The following is a 24,080-nucleotide window of genomic DNA, read 5'->3' on the forward strand; positions in this document are numbered from 1 at the left end:
TGACAGTAGTGGAAACATTTTATATTAAAATGTCATGTGCATACATCACAAGTGTGCACTACACCTCTATAGAAGTTTGTATGGTAGCATGTTAGCTATCAAATGTTGGCTCTTCCATTTCTAAAAATGACTAAAAAAGAAAAAAAGGACACTTGGTTTTGTGTCTTAAACACATCCCAAGTGTTTGACAAATGATTGCAGTGTATATCCAAAAGGCAAATTATCACTTAGACTTTCCAACATTCACAAAGTGCTGGTAGAACTACAACTCTTGAAGACTTGTGGTCCCTTTTTCAGTTCCTTCAGAAATGGCAAATTCAAAACATACCCAGAGACAAAGCTTATTTCTGGAGCTTTTAAACATATCCCACACCCTTCTTCTTTTGAAAAGCTCAGGAAATAAGCTAGTAAGTGAACACCGAGTTAAGAATATCCTTAACTGAGCTTTTAAAGTCTATTGTCCGAGCATTTGCTGTTTTGATGAAGGGTAATGTTTTTCAGCATTACCACTGTACAAAATATGTTTTATATATATATATATATACATATAATATATATATATATATATATATATAAATATACATGTGTATATAAGAACTAAAACGCTGATGTTCCTGACTTGTGTCCCATCTCATGCTAGAAATCACTGTTGAGTTTTGTTAAGTGTTTCTTGGCCACAAGCTTTCCCAAACCATATCTAAGTGGTTTAAGTTGCCTGATCGTAACCATCATTTATTTATTTTATTTTTTTCATGGATGGCGGATGACCTATCATCCATTGAATTTATTTTTAGGCTCCACACCTTTTCTTCTATAATGGCTAATAAAATAGCTACATATCAAAGTAAACAGGAAAGTCCTTGGAGATTTGAAGATACCAGTTTGTGCCTCTGATAATAATGTGAGATTGAACCCATTTCTGAAGTCTACATATGGTGATTTGACTTTAAAGGACTAGCGTGTGGGATTTAGTGACATCCACCGGTGTAATTCTAGATTTCAACCCTCTCGCCTCAACCTCCCATTCCCAGTGTGTAGGAGAAACTACAGTGCCCACGAAACTTGCGAAACAACGCCAAAGGTCCTATCTAGAGCTAGTGTTTGGTTTGTCTGTTCTGGGCTACTGTAGAAACATGGTAGTTCCCACTGTGTTTTTGTTACCTTAGAATGAGCCATTTTTATCTACAATCAATTCTGATATTCAAGTTAAATCTACACTAATGAAAAAACACCTCTAAATATTATATTCCATTTCTGCCAATAGATCCTCCTAAATGTTACACACTGGACCTTCTTGGTCACTGATGATATCTGATAAAGATGGAATATCAAAATGTCATAGCTGTACTAAATAAATATTTCTGAGGGCATCAGTGTGCAGGCACCTTTTTTTTCATATTCTTATCTATTATATTGTTCCTGCTAATTTGCCAGTGCACCTGTTATATTGTTCTGGTCTGCATGTACACCCTTGTGGATAGGATTCTGGTTCCATCTTCAAAACAGTGGTGAGAGAAAGTTGAAGAACACCCTTTTTTCAAATAGTTCATGATTTACTGATCCAGTGGAATAATGATACACGAGAGGCATACACTGGGCTGGTTTGCAGAACCTCATGAGGATTTGTGGCAAACTGTGCTGTGATTGGCCCACCTCACTGGAAGTTTGGGTTTTGGCATAAGGTTAAAAAAGGTCATGTTAAGTTAAAGCTTGAGACAGTTGAGTTTAAATATAAAGCTGAATATGATCTGCGCATTGGTAAAGGTTTGGCGTAGTTAAAATGTGGGTTAGAATCTTTTGGTCCCTGCCCATAACTGCAATGGGATCCATAATTACCCAGATGAGTAGATAGGTTTTATTTTTGGCCGATCTATTCCTTACACTTGAATACCCAGAATTCCTGTAATGTGATGTCAGCATGCCCCTGTTTACCAAACTGGCGTGTGACGCCTCGTACCAAAGAGGTGAGGGAAGAAAAGAGCAACTTCCAGCGAGTCCAGCTTTCAGTGGATGTCCATTCACTGCTGTAAGGAGTCGACTCCTCATATTATACTTTAACGTTTGAGTTCGAGGAGATATCTCCGCCTTCCACCTGAATTTCATTTGGCAAAACAGGGTAAACTTGCAGCACCTCAGTGGAGTATGTGTATCTTTGCTCCTGCAGCTTAAATTGAAGCTGTCTCTCTGTCTCCGTGTGCTGTATTGATTCACTTGGCACCCACTTATGTCCTATAATGGAACAGAGCTCATGTGCTGTCACTAGCATTTGGAGAACTGCACGACCCTACCTATTAATTCCTGAGACTGAAAACACGACAAACAGGTCCAGAATTTCTGGTTTGCCGAATGTCGGCCACTCTCACGGTCCTATTACTGGAGCTGGATATTATCAAAAGATATCAGTGACAGAGGACATTTTTCGCAGTATTATGATACAGTCAAATCTGGAGCTGCTCCCGAGCTGTGAAAGGCAGGCATATGGAGAAATGGTCTGTATCTGTGCCTCGGTAAACAGAGCCAAGTCCCGAAATGACTCCTTCTTTTCTATTCGCAGCTGAGGCTAACTAAAGATTGGTATTTGTTTTTGGTGCATGGAAGCTGTCCAAGAAATGCGTGTGTGAGCGCGCGCGTGTGTATTTCTGTATATGCACTTTTTGTTCGTGCATCCACGAGTGTGTACGTGCAGTCAGTCTGCTTCTGGCTGTGTGGGACGCTCTGGGAGACGGGGATACAAGTGTGTGTGTCCAAGTGTTTATGTGTCGGAGTAGTGGGGCGTTTTGGGAAGAGAAGGACAGAGTGAGTGGTAGCTATACCTTGACTGGACTGTCCATCTTGCATTTTGGGGAAGAGGGGGGGAGAGGAAGAAGAAGAGGGAGTGTGCAGAGAGGAGGAGAAGGAGGGTGGGGAAAGGGCGAGGAGAAGAAGGGAAAGAGAGAGGTTCAGGGGTGACAGGAGGATGGCTTCATGGCTGCATTTTCCCTGCGCTGAATTTCCACACTCCCCTCCTCTCTTCTCTGTTTTGCCTTATTCAGCTGAGCGAGTGAGGGAGTCAAACAGACAAGGAGAGTTTGCAGTTTCAAGACTGAGAAAGAGAGAAAAATCAAGCCAATTTTCTGCGTTTTTTGGTTGTTTTTTTTAAGGCTGGAATTTTGGCTGTCTTACAAACAGATGTTGCTTGTCATTTGCTCGTAGTGCAGGGAGGCTGTTTGTAGATTGCAGAGGTTTTACAGGCTGAAAGATTACCTTTCGCTTATTTATACTTATTATTACTAGCGCGCGGTAAACCGAAATTGTAAAAACACCAAAAAAAGAAAGAAAAAAAAAACGAGTCTGTTTTTCTGTTATCGTTTACTTTTTTCCCCTCCTTCTCTTCCCCCCACCAGTTTCTCTCCCTCTTCCCTTTGCTTTTTTCTTTTGTCTCACTCTTTCCCACCCTCTCCCCGAGCTCCCTTTCGGGTTGGTTTTGTTACTGTAGTTGCATGTTTGAGCTGGGTTTTTTTTGGTGTTTTTTTTTGTTTTTTGATGGGCCACAGTGGACATGACTGCCTATACCTTCTGCCAAGCACCGTAGGCCCTGCAGAGTAGAGAAAAGAAACATTTGGAAACTAAACATAAAGGCAAATCGGTAAGTCCTCATGCTACCAATGTGCTTCAAGCTTTTTCCACTTCTTCTCTTTTGCTTTGTGGCTCTTCACGTTCAGCAGTGTGGTTGCTGTTTTTGTCCCGTGGTGGAGTTTTACTGTGATGTTTACTGTACATTAGCTGCGGTGAAAGGGGCCTAGACTGAATGCTACCTGTTGGCTAGCCGGGGCTATCTGTTTACACTGCATGGTATTATGAAGTGCTAACGACATGCCACTTCCTCACCTCTCACTTCTTCACCTCTGTTGAACCCCCCAACCCCCACCCCACCCTACCTTCTCCTACACACACACACACACACACACACACACACACACACACACACACACACACACACACCTCTGTTGCTGGGTAGATTTGGGGGAGCAGGGCTGGGTAGCGCTGCTGGGTTTTCCTGCCGGCGCTGTTCAGTGCCGAACAATGCAGGTGGTGGCCTTTAGCCGCTCTCAGTTCTGTCGGCGCTCTTCTAAGTCATCCTCACACGCACACACACGCTGGTGCAGCGGTGGCGGCGTTGGCTGGCAGGGTGCTGTGGACCCCGCTGACCTCTTTGTTCGGCCAATCTCAAGGTGTCTTTCAGCTCGCTGGCAAAGACCCACTGACATACTTTAAGCAACTTGGCAACAGCTTCAAAGTCAGACGTCTCATTTAAATTCAGGCAGAGGGAAGAGAAGGAGAAAAGGAAACTTCAGATGGAGTCTGGAAGTTGAAATTGGACCACTCACTCTCTTTTTCATCTCTAAGTTTTACAAGTTTTACGTTGTTGCCTGTGCTGCAGAGCGACAACTGTGTTCACATTAGACGGGAATGTGCAGTCCACAGTTGAACTTTTTGCGTGTGCATTGTGGCTTTTATCTTCAGTGAAAAGCTTGTAATGTAAAGTGAGTGATCAGAGAATAGTTTTAATATTATAAAATGTATATTATTATCCTTTTAAAGATTTCAAGAAAACAGTCCTGTGACGTGTAGGTGGTTCGTCTTCTCAGTTTAATCATCTTTTAGTGCTTTTATTAGCTGCATAATGTCACCAAGTTATTTTTGTCATTATTTTTATTAAGGCATCTATACATTTGTGAGCCTTTGATAATGTAGCTCTATTAAGAAATCCTATTATAATATTACAGATCCATGCCATGATTCCTCGCCCTGTCAATTAATTTAATTCAAGCACAACATGAGGACCAACTTTATTATTTTGAGACCATTGTTGCAGTATGTACTGTACAGCCAGGCGTCTGTATGGCACCACAAAGTCCTGCTGAATATCCACAGGTATTAACAAAGCAAAAACTCCTACACTGTGTTTTATGAGAGCAATTTATTTTGAACATTTTATATTACTTGCGTCTCATTTGAGCTCAGCCACATGCCTCTTAAAATGCCACTCGAATTTTTCCGCCCATCACTCACTGGAACGACTTTCTCGTAGCGAGGAAACAGAGCCGTGTACAAGTGTTGGCATAATTATAACCTGTAAGCAAACGATAAAGTACAATATGAAGTTCAATATGTACTCAGTTGATGCAGTGCATTGTGGGATCAGCTGAGGAGTTGAGCTGGTGGAGTCTTGTGAGTGAAGATGGAAGTGTTGGATGAAGAGTGACCACCCAAAAATGTTGTTTTCTGATTTAGCAATTGTGGGAAATGACCTTCCTTGTAATCCTGTTCTTTTAAATATAGATTAAAGTTTGTACTTTTGAATGGCAGTGATTATTCCATTATTTGTTTCATTCTCGGCCTACATTGTATTGTCTTATATTTGAAACTGTGAATTTTTCAAATCCAAGGTAGAACAGGAGGCTTCATCATTTTTGTTGAATATTAGGCTAATTATTTGCATCTAATTTTCAGCAATAAGTGGTGTTAACGTTTGTGTATTAAGCTTTAAATTATTGACTTATTTACTGCCTTTAGAAAGGAATCTTGAAGTACACATGGTCCTGCTGATGAAGGCTCATTCCTTCTTTCCTGTCATGCTGACGGATGCATGAAGTCATCTATGCTCACGGCCCCGAACCCGTAGATCCGAACTTGTGTTAACTCACACCACAAGCTTGTATCTACAGGTCTGCGTCTGTGCAGCTCCAACAACCCGAGCAGCATCAGCGAAAAAATACAGCGGGGCCACTCGCCAGCTCTCTCCAACTTTATTAACCGTTTCCCTGTCACAGATACTGGCAGCACTGCTTTACTCTGGTCGTTCCCAAGAAAGCTCCCTCTGTCGTAGTATCAAACCGCTTCTGAGGTCCTCACATTCAAAACCTGAACCCTCCAGAACAGGCTTTTCTCAAACTGTATAAAAATATCTAAAACAATATCTGTCTCAGAAATCTCCTAAGCTATACCAAAGCTTGGAAAAGTCAGATTTGGGTCTTTTTCAGGGGTCCTTGACACTTTTCCACACAGTTCAGTTTGTCTTCTCCAAAAACAACTGGACTTTGAGGGTTTAAGAGAAGGCCAACGAAGAGTCAATTAAAAGGGAAATTATAATTAGAGCAACAATTTATTTGTGTATACCTCAAATGTTAGTTTGTGGAAAGCTCCCGAGGAGACGGCTATTTCAGTCAGCAGTCAATTAGCTGCAGCTCGGCCTTTCTGGTGTTAATGAAGTGGACATCGGGCCAATTAGAGAATGCATACTAATGGCAGCCGTAATGCTTGTTTTCTCACAAACTGCCATTACCTCCCACATGTTAGCAGTTTCAAATGAGCAACTGCAAGCCTTTTCTTTAAGGGAGAAAGTCTGATCAGCATTTAGAGGGCTGGGGTTGGTTTGTGTGTTTTGGGGTCAGTGACGTAAAGAGTTTGGAGTAAGACATGTTTATCTGCTTTGTGTATAGAGACTGTATCTAAGATACACAGTTGCACTGCTAGGGCCCCTTTTAAAATGTTATAACCGCTTTGACATGGGAGGAAAGTATCTCATAGTGCATCAAGTTTTAGTCTTTTAACCACAAGAAGTTTGCACCCTCCTTCCGTTTTTATCCCCCCTGAGCCATGAAGCCCTGGTGTCCAGGTCTGCTTGCTCCCAGGTTGAGGTAGTAGGTTGTATAGTTGAGAATTACACCCCGGGAGATAACTGTACAACCTCCTAGCTTTCCCTGAGGTACGCATGGCGCTCTGCACAGCCGGATCAATACAATCCAATGTTATTACTGTACCAGTCACACACACACACACACGCAAAAAAAAAAGAAAAAAGCTGAGATATTGTACGCTCCACACGGTCAATAGCAATCCAGGCTGTTTGCTGATGGAGCAGGAGGGGAGAAAAAGCTCTGGTTTCCACTTTTGGCTCTGTGACGCCAGCGTGGTAGTCCATGATGTGCATGTTTGTGCATTATCGGTTGATCTGATCTGGGGTGTTTGAAGACTGACACTGAAGCTGATATTTATGGGTTTATGTGTGAATATTACAAGTGTTAAATGTGACTGTTTTACATCCCTAAATATTATATTAAAGAGATGCCTTCAGTGTTTCCCTCAGGCTTTTCTTCTCGTCTGGCTAACAATGCGTATTTTATTTTTTATATTATTATTCAACCTGCAGCTAACCTTTGTTGTTTGCTCTTACTTTTGTTACAGTTGTTGAATTCATTGATTTGTCAACAAAATGTCAGGAAACAGTGACAAATGCACATCATAGATGTCTTCAAATTACTTATTTTGTTTGACCAACTACCCAAAATTTAAAGTCCCCCTCTAGTCAAAAAAATCTCTTTGTCCCTACAGTGTGCTGTCTGAATGCTGTCTGTGCAGAGTTTGACTCTTGAAGGATGTTTTCACATTCATCTGCTGAAAGTGGAAAGTTTCTCTGAGCTCATTCAACATCTGATTTTAAGGGGCGGGGCCTACCAGCATGATTTGTGACATCATAAATAGTTAGGAAGTCAGTCCTGGTCCAGTATACAACTTGTACAGTGTGATGTAGAAACTTGAATCCACCAGTGCACATCCACTGAGAATGGACTTTACAGTGAAGGAGGAGACATCTTGTGTCCAGTAGCAAAACTTTAGAAAGATTACTTTTTAAGGATTTTAATGCGAAAATTTTAGCTTTTTTTGCAGGAAAAAAAATCTGACACACATTATTGTTCCAGCAGATAATTTTATTATGCCTGGAGGGGGTCTTTAAATCACATTCAAGAAGCTGAACCTAGAACATTTGTGATATTTTTGCTTGAAAATGAACTTAAACATCAGTTATGCCAACACAATTTCTGACAAAAATTGACAATCAATCAATTCGACTGCTCATTGTATTATTAGGATGCAGTGGCTATGTATTAAAAGTGGACAACTCTGATAGATGTCTCTCTGTCCAGCTGTGTGTGTGTGTGTGTGTGTGTAGTGTGACCAGTAAGATGTGTGTTTGTGTGTGTGTCAGCTGTCAGCAGGGCTGACGTGAAGTCAGCTGTGTTGGCCCGTGTGTAGCAGGCAAGTGGAGATCAGAAGCATGGCGTTGGGAGTGACATGCGAGAGCTTTTAAGCGTTGTTTGAAACATCGGTTCATCTCCGAGGTGACGCCCTATTATTCGCTAACTTCATTAAAGCTGCCGGTTTTGGGGAAGAAGTTCGGCTGCTTCAGTCTTGTCGTCTGCGCGATGACAGATAGCGCTTGTCAAAGATATCACATGCAAAAGGGTGGGGGGAAAGAGTTTGAAATCGGAGCCTCAGACGAGCAGAATCCTGGTCCATTTACGGCGGATAAAATCAGTTGTCACTGCAAACAATTATTGTCATAATATTTCCAATCGGCGAGACGCAGACTGCGTGGAAACCACTGCTGTCAAAATATCTGACATGTGAAATATTGTGACACTCAAGGAGAAACAGAAGGAAAATGAACAATTACAGCAACACACAGAAAAGTCTTCAGACACTACAGCATGGCATGGGTTGGCTTTATAAACAGGGTTTATTTGATTTGCAGTTGAAATCATTCATTGATTTTCCACTTTCAAAGCAATTCGCCAAACTTCTGAAAACTGAAGTTCTACCAAAATCAACCAGTGCAGCTGTTGTTGCTCAGCCCCTTCCCTGTGCATCTGTCCTCTCACACCAGCTGACATTTTACTACCAAAGAGAACCACTCTTCTTCTTCTGCTGTCCTCATTGGAAGAAATATAATCCCTAATTTATGCTGTGAATCTCCTGGCTGAAGTGTGGGGATGAAGCTGGTCAGCCTCTGCTGGATTTACAGTCTTGAACACTCCCAGTGCAGCAGCAGCAGCAGCCTGTGTGTATCACCCCCACATGGTATACACTGAGAATATACCGAGGCCCACCTCCCAGTCTGCCAGGACGCACTGTGTGTGTGTGTGTGTGTGTGTGTGTGTGTGTGTGTGTGTGTGTGCAGCTGAGGTAACAGGTAGAGGAGAAAAAGACTGCCCCCTGTTGGTTACCACTGTGACGTGTCCAGCTGTGGGGAGGCTCAGATTTGGTGACTTGGCAAATGATGGAAGACGTGGTTTTACAGCATATATGGTGACCGTGTGGTTGTATAAGGGCTGTGTGTGTGTGTGTGTACGCATGCGTGTGTGCGTGAGTGCAGCATTAAAACAACCCAGAGCAGAAAGTGAGAGCGTCCAGCTTTGTGGGGTTTCATGTGGTCAGTCTTCTCCTTCATTTCTCTCCTTCTTTTCCTCTCTATCGGATGGACAAATATTTTTCCTTTTGCCATCTGTGTGTTAGTGTGTGTGTGTGTGTGTGGTAGCAACAGACTCTTTTTACTCGACTCTCATCTCCCATTCCACTGTGTTAGAATCAAGAAATATCAGCATTAAGTACTGCCTATCTGTATTTAATGCTTAAGTTATATAACTGCATGTTTCAGTGGGTCTTCCTGCACTCTGATTGCACTGTTGCATCTTGCTTTGATCAGTATTTATTTCTAAAATTAGTTTTGACCAAGAGTTTAAATTCGAGCTGCACGGATTAGCTGTCAACTATTAAATCAATCACCAACTATTTTTATAGTCAATTAATCGTTTTGAGTCATTTTTTAAAGGAAAAAAAATCAGATTTCAGCTTCTAAAATGTGAATATTTTCTGCTTTCTTTAGTGAATTGAAGATCTTTGGGTTGTAGACAAAACAAGACATGTGAGGATGTCACCTTGGGTTTTGGGAATCAGTTTTAAAACATTTTCTGACATTTTATGGACCAAACTAATGGATTCATTGCGCAAATCATCAACAGATGAATCGATAATTCTAATTTGAATTCATAGTTTTAATAGTGTCCCTGCCCAAGAAAAAAGAATAGAATAGTAAATAGTTTAAAATGCTTACAGTAATCCATTCCTCTATCACAGAATTCTAGAACCATCTTCCTGAACCTTTATTTTCATTTTTCGTCACTGTTGCCATAGCAATGACCCCGTTGACCTCTGCGGGCCTGTCCTCTTCCTCCCATCAATCAGATGTGACAGCTGTCAATCAATCACTCTGGCCAACAGTGGCGCTGCCTCAGCCATCCAGCAAGCGTGTCACCCTGCACAGTGCGCACACACACTCACACACTCACAGCATCAACACTGTATGTTTGTTTTCTACCTCTCCGGCTCTGCGGCCCGGTGCTGTGCGCTTCATTTGCAGTCCTGCTGCTGTTTTCTCGGATGCGTGGGCTAGCGTGACAGATCTGGGTCTCTCTTGATGTACTACTTGGCTCACCGGGGCTGATTCCCGGCCATTACCAGCTCATAACGAATACTTGAAGAGAGTGAAATGGGCTTGGTGAATCAGTGGCGATGAACTGTCGTTTACCTGGATGCAGAGTTGAGCATTAACCACGTGGATGGAGTTTTGCAGTATTTGCATTTCAGTCCTGAAAACCCTCTTCTGAAGTGTTTTCTGCATTTGTGCTCTAGTTGGCGTGTCTCTGCACCTATTTACCAATGTGCGCACGTGTGTGTGCATACATGCCTCAGTGTGCATGTGTGTGTGTGTGTGTGTGCAGGAGTGTGTGAGCCTTTGTCTGCCTGCTGCGCGCTCTCACCGTCAAAGCGTGCTAATATTAGGGCCTGGCCGAAGACTGGCTCTATCTGGACACAAAGCGGGTGATAAATGAGGATAGCTGCACTCTACGTGTGTGTGTGTGTGTCAACAGGGAGATTTTAAAATTGGTAACGTCAGTGTTTTTCGCGTGGAGGGGGGGGTTGAGCGTGCTGTAGATCCAGATGCAGGGTTTTTTCCAGCAACTGCAGCTGTATAGAGATAGAAAAACGGCACAATGCGCCGTCTGCCAGACAGCAGTCAAAGAGGATTGGAGATTAGCCGGGGTGCAGACACAGTCGGTCGATCAGTCAGTCAGGGAGGGAGAGAGCAGAAGAAAAGCAAGAGGGCAGTGTGGTCTCAGGGATTTTTCTCTCTCCCCCCCCCCAGTCTCTCTGGGCCCCGTCGCTGATTTGAGCCTACAGTCGGTTGTACGTCGCCGCTCTCCTTCTCTGCTCCATCTGTCCCTCCCCCCATCATCTCTCCTCTTTCTCTCCTTCCTCCCTCCCTCTCTCTCTCTCTCAGTCTCTCTCTCTCTCTCTCCATACCAAAGCCTGGGGGAGCCAGTGGAGATTAAATGTAGCCTCTATAAGCCAAAGCACATCATGTAGCAATGTTTCTATGGTCCCTTCTCTCTCACACTCTTTCTCTCTCTGTCTCTCTCTGTCTCTCCTTCCTTTTCTGAGGGGACAGTGTGAATGATGTCGGCTCGTGTGAGACATAGAATAAGAGAAAAGAAAGAGAGGACTGGAAAAGTGGATTTTTGTTTTTTGCATGCATGCAGAAGAGAACAGAGGATTTGTTTTATGGGTGGAAAACGGACAACGGCAAGGTGGAAAAAAACAACGAAAGGAGGACTACTTTCTCTCTACCTCCCTCCCCACCCCCCTCCCCCCCTCCTCACCTCTCTCTCTCTCTCGTCTGATACAGAGGAAAAGTGGGCCTCTGGCTGTAAGCGATTACAGCTGTGAGGCAAATTAATGGATGATATTTCTCCCCCCACCCCACCCCCCACCCCCCACCCCCTTTTTCCTTTTTTTTCAAAAAAAAAATGTTTTTCCTCCTGCCGATCAACACGGGAAGGAAAAAAGAGCCAGAGGGGGGAAAAAGACAAGAGTGAAAGAAAGATTGAGAGAAAGAGGTGGAGTACTAATATTGGGGAGAAGGAGGGGGGGGGCTACGTTTTTTTTCCTGTCTTCCCTCCTTCCCAGCTCCGCGTGTGATTGAAAGAGAGAGAAAACAATGCGAGGGAAAGGGGCGAGGAAGAGAGAAAGCGGAGCGAGACAAGAGATCAGCAGGCGCATTGGTTTTGTCCTTTAAATTGGATTGTGTGTGTGAGTGAGAGAGAGAGCGAAAGAGTGTGTGTGTGTGTGTGTATGTGTTTTTTTTCCCTCGCCAACCTGCCTTGGACCTGCAGGTTTGGGTAAAAAAAAAGAAGTAAGTAGAGGTTCGGGTGCGAGGAAAGGCAAATGAGTGTGTCACTGCTGTGTGTATGAAATGCGTGTGTGTGTGTGTGTGTGAGTGAGTGTGTGCACACCCCCTCCTCACCCCCCAACCCCCACCTCCCTTCGGTGAGGCAGCATAGTGGTATGCTTCACTGGCACTGTGGCCCTGGCTGCAAGCACTGATTCCGTGGCTCGATGCTCGCTCTTTTATTTTATCTCTCTCTCTCTCTCTCTCTCTCTCACTCTCTTCCTCCTTCTCCTTCTCTCTCTATGCCCCTCGCTCGCTGCCTTCCCCTCGCTGTCCTACCTGTTCCGTCTAACCTTTAAGTATCAGTTCCTTTCAGCGTTTTCGTTTTCTGGGAAGAGGGATCGTCTCGCCGTCTCTCTCTCTCTCTCTTTCTCTCTCTGGCGGCTATCCTCTCCGGACTGCTCACTCTCGCTCTGTGTGTGTGTGTGTGAGAAAGAGAGAGAAGAGATAGAGGAACAGAGAGCATGCACATGGTTCATTACGGCTCGGTCCTACCACCCATCCTCATGCCTCTCTTTCTTTCTTGTCTCCGTCCTACGTTCTCTTCTCGTCTTTTTCGCCCGACTTCGAGCTGCTCGCCGGACGGACGGACCTCTTCCTCGCCTTCCTTTTTGTGAACAAAAAAACCCCCCTCCTTCTTCTTCAGAAAATAACTGGAATCTTGTTGGCGTGCTGTGAGTTTAAATCTGAGCTTTCTCTTTCTCTCTCTGTCTCTTTTTTCTTCCCCCCCCTGAGCAGGAAGCGAGCTGGAAGAACAACGAGCAAAGGGGGCATCCTGGATCCGAAAGGGAGGGTGAGTCGATACCAACGAATACTCTTCCTCTCCACTTCCCTCTCAGCTCCCCATCTGTTTCCTAAGCTTTAGACCACCATGGTGGCATGAAGAAGCCGGAGAGCTTTGTTATCTGCCTTGTCTTTTCTGCTGTGCAGCCTGAACGGGGATTTGCGGCAGTAATGATTGAGCATGCATTGAATGATTTTATTAACAGCGGAAGACGGAGACAGTCGGAGAAGTCATCATGTCAGGGGGATTGTTTGACGCTGTGCGGTCCTAGCCTCACATTTCGACGCTGTAATCGATGCGTCCGCACAGGGTTTTTGTCTCGTACGTCCGCAGCAATGATTAGCAGTCATCGGCTGATTAAGATTTTCCCGGAGACAGCGGGAGATCTTTAGGCGTACTGTACAGCAGCAGGCTCCGTACCTGATGGCAGGAGGCATTTTTCAAAGTGCTGTATTGTTCAGCTGAGGTGGGGGAGGGGGCGAGGGAGAGAGAGAGAGAGAGAGAGAGAGAGAGAGGAGTTGGGGGGGGCTGGCCAATGTTGTGTCTGGCTGAGGCTTGCACTTGTTGTATGTTCACGAATACATACGGGGGCAGTGGAGGTTGCAATGAGCATGCTCAATTAATGCGTGAAATTTCAGTGTGTGTTTGATGCGTCGCTGCATGTCTGTAACAGACAGAGCTCGCTCTGTGTGCAAGGGATGCTCAGACGCTCCCAGGTCCTCATTTGACTTAAAGACGGGTTCCGTGCATGGGAGCCTTCTCGTTCAGGAACACACAAGATTTCTTTTGGCGTGTTTCACAAAGAAAGACACGAAATCCCGAATCCTGAGGGCTGGGAGCCGCTGTGAGGAGGCAAAGGAGCCCGTATGAAGATGCATCTCTCTCCGTCCCTGAGACCCTAACTTGTGACGTTGTGCTTTCATGTCCACGGGTTAGGCTCTCGGGAGCTGAGAGGGATGCACGGCCAGCACTATCTCCCGCACGCTCCCTTCTCGAACAATGGCGATCAGAGGGGGAAGGCCATGGCGCAGTGAGCTAAGGCGTTCACCGCACGTTCGCTGTGTCACACTTTTCAGTTTGGCTCACATCCTGCTGTATGTTGCATGTCACCTGGGCTTAATCTGTGTTCTGTCTGTTGCACCGTGCACCACGGAGTGGATCAGGTAGATACCGCAGACGGAGCGGTATACACTGGTGAAATCTCTGGGTTTAGGAGGATAGGGATGTAGCGGCATGTATGCTGTTTTAAGGGTCATGTAACAAAGTTAAGGCAGGATGAGCTGAGGCATTTAGATTGATGACAGGAAGCTATCATCCTACTTCAACAGAGGCCTGGTTGTATCAGTCCTTGGCCATTGCGCTACACTAATTATTTGTATTTGATATTTAAATGTACCCATCAGATATCAGTCAGTCAGTACTGACAAACTTGAACGTGATGCTACTTGTGTGCTCACACATAAAGCCCTTATTGTGGTCTCATGCTAATGTAGCATTTAGATCCTACTCCACACAAGTAAGACTCATGAATGTCTTTTATTCGGCTTTTCAACGGATAGTTTTAATGCTACACAGTCTCAATGCTGTTTTAAATGGCTTCCAAAACACAGAGGAACAATATTCTCTGCTGAATACTTCCAATTTAGAGAATTTAAGCTAATTATTTAGCATAACAATTAGCACAGGTACCTTACAAAAAAAGCTTCAGGTGGAACGCTACCTGGATGCCAATGATGGTTGGCATCCTTAGCCACTAGCTAACTAAAACTAATAACAGGTGCTGGTAAAGAAATAGCTAAACAGCTGGTTAGCATCAGTAGCTTATGAGATAATGCTAATGCTGCTGTGATAGCATTAGCCTCTTCACACACCAGTGGATACAGTTAAGTAAAGAAGCATCTGTCAGTGTGATAGCCCTTTGTTTCTCCAGCCGTCCGTGTACCTTTGCGATTTGAGAGCAGCACAGAGTAATGTTGCGAGCGTGACCATGACAGCTCTGTACATTATGTGCTTGACCTCAGTGAACCCTCAGCGATGGTGAAGCTCACTCACTCATGCTAACACAAATGTAAAGCTGGCGGGGAGAACACACTCACGGCGCAGCAAGGGATGTCCACTGAGAACAATGTGTGGTGCCTTCCACCGCTAGACGACGACATCGCCACCGTCCATGCTTCACATGTGAAGTGCTCCTGCAACTGTTGATTTTAATTCTGGGGTCTCTGGAGTGGCAGCACGCTTTGTCGTCAACAGTAACATGAATCCCACTCTGACTTTTGAATAACAATTGAGTTGGTCACTGTAGCAAAGCAGCACATGGCGGCTCTTCGGGGCACACGGCCATCAGGTTCTTTTCTCCTCCGACTGGTTCTTTAAGGGTTAGTTTACCGTGTCGTCCTCCTTTGCACCTCGCAGCTCACTCTCAGGAGGCCATTGCTCTCCTGAGAGCCATTTGCAGCCTATTTTTTAACAGCAGCTCTTTGACAGCATGATTCATCGATATTTGACTTAGGCCCATCACACCGTAGCTAATATCTGGTTTTAATGGGGCGTAGCGTGAATATTGATGATGGCTCATCCTCATGGGCGCTTCCCTTCATTTAAATGGATGCTAAACCCCCCATGCACTTGTGGATCCCAGATTTTAGGAAGTGGAAATTGGTCGTGGTAATATCTGCTGCAAAGCTCTACATGGATGCATATGAACACCTAGAACTGCTCTACAGGATGTTAGCTTAGATATTGCATTATTACAGGGTTTTTCAGACATGCTTCAGTTCAAAGACTGCGTTTGTGCCTGGCATCTCAGATCTTTGTGACCCTGAAGCTCCATTTATTTTGATCAATAAATGCCTCTTTTCAACAGTTTTGTTTTTACTCTTGACCTTGAGGTATATTTGTCATTTACCCTCCGCCACTGGCATTTATTCAGCTGACAACAGCTGGATATGATGTTGCAAAAGATGCTTCGCTCTGTCTGATTGTATCAACCATGACCGTGTGGATTCCCGCAGATGCTTCCGTCCTGTTGTTAATGAACTAATATGGATTATAACTTGAACCCCCTCTGCGCTGCTAATCTGCTGCTTTGGCAGTTATCTTATGTAACGCCGCCGTCAGCCCCGTGTCTATCGTTTTCTGCCGTATCTCTGCCTCAAAATCGTTTTTTTATTTGTTCAGCCCAGTGAACAAACACTAACCTGCAGCAGTTAGTGTCTAGCCGGTAAGCTCGAAAAGGGGGCTGCAGGCTTGCTCTCCATTGTTCGACTGCTCCGCACACTGTCTGTACACCGTGTCCCCATGGCTGAGGCAGACATGGAGGATAGACAGACAGACAGACAAACAGACAGAGCGACTGGTGGGCATATACCCGCCTAGATAAGCTGCTTCATCGTCCCAATGTTGATTGAATTTTTTACAAAAGGGATGATTTGCATGAGGAAGCCTGTGAGCTGAATCCTGATCTGATCCAACATTTCAGACTGGTTTAATGAAATGTGGGTAAAAATGGTAATCTTATTCTTCGACTGACTGACTGGGAAGCTTTTACCCAGCAGTTTCAGGTGTGTGAGTCAGTCAGACCGGTAATGACACCTGCCTAACTGAGATCCTGCACCAGTAAGTCTCAGAGATTTACTAGTCTAGATTTCAGTCTCCCACAGTGGTCTAAATGCAGCTTTTGTGGCTTGAAATATCCGCTGTTCCAGTATCGGTTGATTCCAAACGCCAGCAGGCAGCTGTTGATTGATGTAATCTCTTTTAAGGTGGACCTTTGTTAAGGTGGACTGTGGAAGGTGCAGTGCAGTGGATGACTTAAATCTGGTCAAAAAGGGAGTTTTTGTGTGGAGGGTGTGTCGGATGGGTTGCTGCAGGGTTACGCCCAAAGCGCCACGGGAAAATGTTTGAGGAATCGACCCGATCGGATCAAAATAAAATTATTGATCAGTGACATCGATCGGCGCGTTGAGAGTTGGCTGGCGACGAGCCTAGACGTTTCTTTGTGGCAGCAGAGGTGGCTTCTCTCCGTTTACACTCACCATTCTGCAGGTTTTTTTCTGCCACTCCCTTCAACACACAGCCTCGGCTGTGCTGCAGGCAGGAGAAGCACACTCATCAATAATCAGAGCTGGTCAGCGTCCGTGTGTGTGTGTGTGTGTGTGTGTGTGTGTGTGTGTGTGTGTGTGTGTGTGTGTGTGTGTGTCGTGCTTCCTACAGTATCTGTCAGCATGTCTGTTAGTGTGTGTGTTTAGCAGTTCTTCCCACTGCAGAGTTCACTGCCCCTTCCTTCCAGTCTGTCTGTGAAACAAGATGGCGTCGCAGCTCCACGTGGGCTAATACCCACTACCTATGGCACCGGCGAGCAGCGGAGGGCATTTTTGGAACTGCACACCTGCGGCGTATGTTCACCACAGAGCTGAAATTGCTGTGGCGCTCCTCAGTGATGTAGCTTGGCTGACTTTTCAGAGATTTAGGATTTGGGGCAGATCCAGTGCTTTCATTGTTTTTCTTGTTGCTTTTTTCACTCAGTCTGTGCATCAGCTGCCAAACTGTATGCTGTTATGTCTGCAATCTGGGCGTTTTTTTTTTTTTTTAAATGTGCCGGTTGGGTGGACGAGTATGTTTTCAGCATGATTTGTCTGTATCTGTGTGTGTGTGTGTGTGTGTCCCTGATTCAGGCTAAAGCCAGTTTAAAGGAGCTTGGGGATTGTGCGCAGCCACATCACACCAGCAGATTAACCAGACTACACACTAACCTCATTAATCTGAGAGAGACTAATGTCACCAACAATGTGTCAGCAGTCACACACACACACACACACACACACACACACACACACACACACACACGTCAAACTCTTCCCTTTGTCTCTGCCTAATAGAAACCCAGGTACTGATAACTGGAGGCCGACTCATCTTCAGTGTCAGCACTGTCCTGCTGCGGGTCGTGTTGGATTTAAAGACACGGTGGAAATCCCCAGATGAATCAACATTTAACCCTTTCCTGCCACGTCAACCAAAAAGCTGCAAACTTTTTCTCTTTTTTTTTTGGGACGTTTGGAGGGAAAGAGCTGAGGCACGATGGCTGTGGTTAACGTTTTGGATCATTTTCTGCCTCAGCAGCCCTGATACCAGGAAGCTGTGCAGATGTGATCATCTATTGTGCGTCTGCACATAGAGAGATTTGGTTTTTGGGGGTTTCTCTTTCTTTATTCCACAGAGCTGGCAAGTTTTTGAAGGATTGTATCTGTGATCTGTTTGAGGATGATGGGCACATCACACAGCAGCTGGATCAGGACAAGATATTATAGCAGCAACAATTCTCACAGAATTTTAGGCTTTCACTGTATCAGTGTTCTTTAAGACGACATTTACACACCTGCTCCTTGTCACAAATTTGTTTTAGTTTAATGCTGCAATATGATTGCCAACTGAATATCTGAATATGGTTTTTGGACTGTAGGTCAGACAAAACGAGACATTTAAAGACGTCACTTCCTGGCATCTTATTGGTATTTTTTTTTTTACATGTGATCAAATAAATAATAGCAGATTAATCAATAGTGAAAATAACAGGGAAACTGAAGCGTCACATCAGATGCACAGTATCTACAATACTGCATACATAATGTGCATTTACTATATACTAAATAAACACAAGACACTTTAGCCTACACCAAATTCTATTTACCCAAGTCTCCGTTCTTTAGCACAAATTTCTTATCTGTTTCATGAATTGCCCTTTTCTGTATTTTACATGTGACTTTTCAGTATTTCGCACAATGTCCAAATCCAAAATAAATTTATTTTCATTAGTTGCAATTGTGTACTTCCTTGATCAGCTCGGTGACACTGAATGTTATGTGTTGTCTATGGTGGTGAAAGTAAATTGTCACTTGCATATTTAATTTCCAATGTAAATGTATAAGTTATATAACAATTTTATATATATATATATATATATATATATATATGTTTTTATGCATCTTCTTTTATTGCATACATCAGATAAAACACAGTTTACGGCTATTTGTCAGTACCAGAGCTGATGTGTATTACAAACTATATAAAAGAATACATTCAATGACTCTATATTCTCTACATTTATAGTGTGCAGATTATGTAGAGTAGCCTTTATGTAATGTGATTTATATGAAAGTAGACAAATTTGAGGAGGTTAATGTTTTTATTCTACAATCTAATTTGTTGTTTGCTTATAAGGATCATAACTAGATATTATATTTTACAACAACATAACATAATAGTACCACTTTTTCCCTTGTAATAAATATAGCAATGATGTGAGAGCAGTACAGTAAGCCCAGTGTTCTCTTCAGAGGGCTACGATTGAAATAGAGACGTCTTACAGTTTTGTCTAAATAAAGCCTTGATGCTGTCATTTCACATGATTATCAATTCTTTCTACTGTCAGGCTTATTAATAGCAGCTCTGAATGAGTTGTGGGACTTTTCTAAACAGGCATGTCATCTGGCATGTTTCATATTTTATCTTTGGAGGTATTTTTATACCTGTTTAAAGGCTTGAATCTGCTTCAACAAGATTAATTCTTTGGCGTGATGTTTGTTTCTGCAGAGCTGCCAGGAGATATTACAACATCCTCTGTGCGGACCACAAAGACATCGGACAGTAAATGGACCCAAACAAAGACATTAATAAAGATGGTTGTAAACTGAAATTGGATGTATGCATTTGTGTATGATTGTTTGTGTGAAATGGGCTACAATATCACAATAATACATTATTAATTTGTTTGTCATGCTAATTAAAGCTACATTAATATGGCAAAATTAATTTGTCACGCAAATACTCATTTTATTGCAGTATCCAAATATTCATAAATGTTTTATGTGCCAGCTTTTATTGCTTTTCATGTGCTCATTTCAACAGGTAAAGAGGATACAAAGGTTTCATGAGTACCACTGTGGTGAGCTGGTAATGTATTGTTCATACTGTATGTGCTCTACATACTGTGTGTGCTGTACATTGTGACACAGCTGTTAAAAAGCTTTGTCTCTCTCTCTCTTATAGCCATTTCAACCAGGCCAGGACATGTCGAGGAATGGTCCGTGAACATGAGACGCGTATGACAGCCTCACTGAAGTGAGCCTCAACTGCCCATAAGCACACATACACACATTTGTGTGGTGTAGCTACATGATATGTTGACCCTGACATACATACAGCTGGACCGACGCACACACACACACACACACACACTTCTGGCATAAGTGATATCTGTTTTTTTTTGTTAATGTGGCTCCAGTGCCGAGATATTAAGATGTTTTTCTAGAGGAATGTCTTTCTTTTGTCTTTGTAATACAAAAAAAAAACTGATGTTAATAAAATATTTATTGAAAATCTCCTCCTTTTATGTTCTTTCAAGAAATGCACCAAGGTTATAGCATATTAAGTATACTAATGATATGATAACTAAGTGTTAGTAACATTTATCCACTATGCTAAGTGATTTATGCTCTTTTGTATACATTATGCTGTGTAATAACTAGCTCCATGCTAACACCTAAGTAAAGATACTTATGAATCATGCTTACACTATACAATACACACTATTTGGATGTATACTCCATGCTAACACTTTAGCTTGCTCTGTGATAAGTGCACAAGCCATTTTAGCCAAGTAGCCATTTTAAGTGATAGTAGGCATCATATTGAAAAAATCCAAAAGGCTACGTGTTAGTATATTACAAGCCTACAATTTAATTTAAACACTAAAATGGCCTCATGCTAAAAATTAGCCTCCAAAGAGTAGTAGACGGTGTCATACTAACTCCAACATATGAATACTAAGCTAGCTGATACTTACATTAACATTATTCTGAGTAATATGTATTATTGTATAACATATTAGCATCCAAGGTGTTGAGGAGTAGAAGCTAACATTTTCTACAACAACATACATCATACTAGGCTAGCTAATATTCACAGTTACACTATTCTGAGTAATGTGGCTCCATGCTAACACTTTAGTGGACATTTAGCTCTTATAATGCTAACATTATAGCATGCATTGTGCGGTGTAAGTCCATTTGCTAACATTTGCTAGTCCATTTGTAAGTCCAAAAATGCCACACTCATGATGCTGCAGACTATCAAACTGTGGCATTCATTCCACAAGTTGTTCGTGGATGAAGTGTCAACTTCTTGTGGTGTCCATTTAACTTAAACCTGCCTCCTCTACCTCAGTGATTCACCACATTTCCAAGAACTACTTTCAACACAGGTCTTGCCAGGACTTGTTATATTCATCTTTGGTTTTACATTGGCCAGAGTGATAATGACTATATCTATATGAAATGCTGATACAGCAAGAGGATTAGTAACTGCAGCAAAGTGAGATTTTACAAATGTGAAAAAACAAGTCATGTCCTTACTTATACAACCCCCCACAGTTGTATTACATTATACAGAATTATGGCTGTAAAACTGTACTGTAAAAGAAGGAACCGATCGTTCGTGCTTTTTCTAAGTGTATTGTGGAACTTCATTATTGTAGAAAGAAGCCCTATAATACAATGAACAGTATCACTGTATGTCTTTGATCAGCTTCTTATATTATTCTATCAGGCTGATAAGCATCAGGTCATCTGCATTTGGCTGTGTGTATATCATGGGGGGAAAGAAAACTACACTACAGACAAGTGGATCCTGTTATACACTTTGTTTCGGTGAGATTTTAATACAAAAATACCATATTTGGAATTTTTTCTGTAGGCTATTGGGCTTCTTGTATAGACAGTTGAATGTTTTAATTAAGCTACAGACAGCAGCATGAGAGCCAGACATTTGCATTTGTAAAAGAAAAAATATGTCTGTTTCATCATGTAATGTAGTAATTTTGTCATTTTAGTCAGATAAGAATTCTTTAATTAATGACTTTTTCCTTTTATAAATTGTAATTACATCTATATGCAATTCAGAGGCCAATGCTTGTGTTCAAATACAATTTTAAATTGCAAATACTGAATGTTATGTGTTGTTCTTAAGTGTTTCATTAAATGATTTGTTTTTTACATAAATAAAGTTTAAGAAAAAGATGCTGCTGCCTTTTTAGTACTGTGTTTTTATTCTGTAATCATAAAAAGATATGTAAACCCTGATCTGTGAACCAATAATAATTCATTCCATATTAACGTGTTAACATGGAGCACCAGAATCCATGAACAAACACAAATGATTTTGGTTTCTATTTGCTGACAATTACCAGGAAAGTTTAGCAATGGCTATATAAAATTGGTGCCTTTATTTAGAAGAATTTAACAAAATAAAGTAGATCATCCTATAATCTGTATCAATAATTTAAGTAACTGATTTAAATGACATTCTGAGACAGAAAAGAGTATAAAAACTGTAATGGGTACCACATAATTGCCCATTTCTTATGTTCTTACTTAAACTCAGTCTGGAATAAACTGACAGCATACACACAGTATATTTTGACAGTTTGTCACTTTCTTTCATCACTTTGATTTCCCAACCCTCTCACCTCAACATGACTTCATTAACAGTTATCTTGTGAGTTGCCTCAGTGTGTGGTCGCCACGGAGCTCTCTGATTATAGAAAACAAACAGCACAGTGGAAACCAATCCTTATTTACAGTTTTTAATAGGTTGCATTGATGCATACTTTTGAAATTAGCTGCAGTCGCACATTTTGCAGACGTCAAACTGTGAGAGTTTTCTATTTGTGTTAAATTTGTGAGTTGCAAGGTAGGTTTCACACCAAAAACTGCTTAAAGAGCAATGATCGACTCATAAACAGCTCCTCGAGCCTATTTCTGATGCTCAGGATTATTTTTAATTTGACCAAGATAATTAGGATCATTGTAACATACAATTTCTGCATGAAAAGCTGTCTGTGTGATCAAATCTGTAAAAAATGTCAACCACGATTGTTGGAACAAAGATGTAGAGGAAGAGGGATACGCCAACAACACGAAGCCGAACCTCTATCTCTATTTGACATGTTTTTTTTTTCACTCATTTGCTGTCTTTCGCTCCCTCTATTCCTCCATCTCTCGCTCACTCTGCCTGTAAATCCATGCTGAGATTTGGCTCACACACACTGGAGCTCTCTGCAGCCGAAAGTAGGCCAAAAGCCATCTGAGGACAGGGCTCAGGGAGAGAAAGAGGGAGAAGAGAGCGAGGCAGGGAGGCAGGGACAGGCGGGTGAGGGAAAATTACTCAAAGTAACTGATAGAGGACACGAACAAGGATATGGTTTCATATCGTTTGCGCCTTTAAATCCTGTTTATCATTTTATTTGTGCCTCTTTTTTTTGCATCTCCTCTCTGAGATTACACAACACATTTAAAGGTGTTTGCCGTGAATAGGCTGCCATCGGAGCATTTTTAGGGCAGATAATGTTATTTTAGGGTTGATACTGGTATTTTTTCATCTTTAATTAAGACTTTTTTACACAGCCACATTTTGACAACAATATGAAAGATATAAACTCACAGACACAACAGTAATCAAATTTTGATGGTTCAGGTCCAGAATATTACCCCTGAAGCTGTTGAACAAAATTGGAAAGATCAAAAATCTGAACAAAAGTAAAATTGTGAAATTGGCTCGACATATAATGTCTGACAAGAGCTTAGGGAGGGAACTCAGCTTAAAAAAAAAAGGTAGAGATGTGCAGGATATTTCTTTATTTAGTGTTAAACCCTTCTGCTTCGGTTGTTGAAATGACAAAATAGACCAAAATGGTTTTAGCTGCCAACAATAGGTGAGCATTAAACTGAAAAATTTCCAAAACAAGCATACAGTCTTTATTGTGGTGGTAAATTTCCAAAACAGTCACATTTAAAGGTAGTTTGTGCTGATTATTTTGAATTAAAAAAAACAACTCTTGCTGTTATCGATTTCAAAAAGCTTTTATTTTGAAGCCTTCTATAACAGAGTGCTAAGTGCAAATGAATAAACTCAGCACTGTGCCATTCAAAGGACGATGCGTCCCAAGGTTTCACATACAAAAATCCTTTATTTCTTCTTAAATGCTTAACATTTGCTGGTCTCACATAGGCTACTCAGGGACACATTCTCAAACTTTTCTTTACATATTTGAACTCGGAAGTATATTGTTATTATTATTCTGTCCTCATGTCCTTGTTGACAGCAGTTGTCTGTCTAACTTTCTTGGGCTTT

At 42.3% G+C, this 24,080-nt stretch overlaps 1 long non-coding RNA gene across 4 annotated transcripts in view; it reads left to right on the forward strand.

Moving 5' to 3' along the window:
* The window catches only part of LOC127362277 (uncharacterized), a 107,027-nt gene extending 86,753 nt beyond the window's left edge, over positions 1-20,274 (forward strand). The window contains exons 4-6 of one of the 4 annotated variants that reach the window (XR_007884416.1): positions 3,534-3,625; positions 12,848-12,902; positions 19,485-20,274. This is a non-coding gene — a long non-coding RNA (uncharacterized LOC127362277). The remainder of the gene's footprint in view (positions 1-3,533; positions 3,626-12,847; positions 12,903-19,484) is intronic. The other 3 variants (XR_007884417.1, XR_007884415.1, XR_007884414.1) reach the window with 3 other exon arrangements.
* Positions 20,275-24,080: the final 3,806 nt, after the last annotated feature.

This window comes from Dicentrarchus labrax, unplaced genomic scaffold, assembly GCF_905237075.1.
Source record: "Dicentrarchus labrax unplaced genomic scaffold, dlabrax2021, whole genome shotgun sequence".
Lineage (NCBI taxonomy): Eukaryota > Metazoa > Chordata > Actinopteri > Moronidae > Dicentrarchus > Dicentrarchus labrax.